Below are 1,827 nucleotides of genomic sequence, written 5' to 3'. Positions count from 1 at the left end.
GCTTTACTTTCTTATTTTTATTTTTCGACCTTTTATTTTTCGACGTTTTTCGACGCGCTCTTTTTCTTTCTCATTTCTACGCTCTAGTTTTTAGGACATAGAATTTTCTTTATTTTCTTTAAATTTCGACGAAAAATTATTTTAAGCGGTTAAATTGATAGACATCCAAAATTTTCTGGTTCGTAGTAATAGTTGGATTTGTTAGTGGCGAGTTGTGGGCTTCCGATTTAAAGGGTCCTGACTACTTGCTGCATCTATTGGCTATTCGAAACGTGGGCAAAATCAGAAAAGTCTATTAATTTGATAACTTATATAATTTTTATCTTTATAACTAATAGGATATTCAGTGAATGCACCGAGCAAAACGTTCACCACCTTTCATACGTTCACCACCTGTAACTCGATCAAGACATCTAGCCAATATTGTCGCCGTTGATTTTTCTTTAGAATCGTCATCTAGTCAACCAAGTACTCCAGTTCAAATTTCCGATAATCCATTTTTTGAACCCGACCTCACAATTGAGAACCCGCAGGATATTCAGGGACAATTCAGAGATCCTGAACCACTAATCATTCCTCCTGAACCACAAATCACTCATCCAGAGATTGTTGAGGAAGAAACCATTAAATCAGAATCCTCTAGTGATTCAGATTCAACAAATTCAATCATGAAAAATCTGGAACCTCTAAGTATGGAAGACCGAATGAGAGCTAAACGCACTGGCCAAGGTCACGCAATTACTCAACCAGACATTAATGCGCCAGATTATGAAATCAAAGGACAAATCCTACACATGGTAACTAATCAATGCCAATTTAGTGGTGCGCCGAAGGAAGATCCAAACTAACATCTTCGAACTTTTAATAGGATCTGTACTTTATTCAAAATCAGAGAAGTTAAGGATGAACGGATTTATCTCATGTTATTTCCCTGGACTTTAAAGGGAGAAGCCAAAGATTGGTTAGAATCGTTACCTGAAGGGGCAATTGATACATGGGATGTCTTAGTTGAAAATTTTCTTAAACAATTCTTTCCGGCATCTAAAGCCGTGAGACTTCAAGGAGAAATTGTTACGTTCACGCAAAAGCCAAATGAAACTTTATATGAAGCATGGACAAGATTTAGAAAGTTGTTAAGAGGATGTCCTCAACATGGTTTAGACACTTATCAAATAGTACAAATATTCTACCAAGGATGCGATATTAGTACACGAAAAGACATCGATATAGAAGTCGGTGGTTCCATTATGAAGAAAACCGCAACTAAAGCTTACAAAATTATTGATAACATTGCTTCCCACTCACATGAGTGGCATCAAGTAAAAGACATCGTTAGATCATCTAAAGCGGCTAGAGCCGATTCTAGCCATGACTTTGATTTCATTTCCGCAAAGTTAGATACTTTCGAGAGACGAATGGAAAAGATGACTAAGGATATTCACGCAATACGAATTAGTTGTGAACAGTGTGGAGGACCACATTTGACAAAAGATTGTCTCAGTATTGAACAAACAATGGAACAACGAGAGAATGTTTCATACATGAACCAAAGGCCTGGAAATAATTATCAAAGTAATTATCAACCGCCAACACCAAACTACAATCAGAATTATAGCCGAAATGTTCCATACAACAACCAACAAGGTCCTAGCAATCAACAAGTATATAACAATACTTACAATCAGCAAAGACCTATTTTTCAAAATAAACCACCACAAACCGATGATAAAAAGACAAATTTAGAAGACATGATGTCAAAGCTAGTTGAATCTCAAACTCAATTTTTTACATCTCAGAAACAAACCAATGAACAAAATGCTCAAGCAT

General features: G+C 36.2%; 1 non-coding gene across 1 annotated transcript; it reads right to left on the bottom strand.

Moving 5' to 3' along the window:
• Nucleotides 1-1,052: 1,052 nt before the first annotated feature.
• On the bottom strand, nucleotides 1,053-1,159 carry LOC139865302 (small nucleolar RNA R71). The gene has a single exon (XR_011764829.1). It is a non-coding gene; the product is annotated as a small nucleolar RNA R71 (small nucleolar RNA).
• Between the last annotated feature and the right edge of the window lie 668 nt (nucleotides 1,160-1,827).

Source organism: Rutidosis leptorrhynchoides, chromosome 8, assembly GCF_046630445.1.
Source record: "Rutidosis leptorrhynchoides isolate AG116_Rl617_1_P2 chromosome 8, CSIRO_AGI_Rlap_v1, whole genome shotgun sequence".
In the NCBI taxonomy this organism is placed as follows: domain Eukaryota; kingdom Viridiplantae; phylum Streptophyta; class Magnoliopsida; order Asterales; family Asteraceae; genus Rutidosis; species Rutidosis leptorrhynchoides.
Note: the sequence above shows the minus strand (reverse complement) of the source record. Positions and strands in the feature narration are given on the sequence as shown.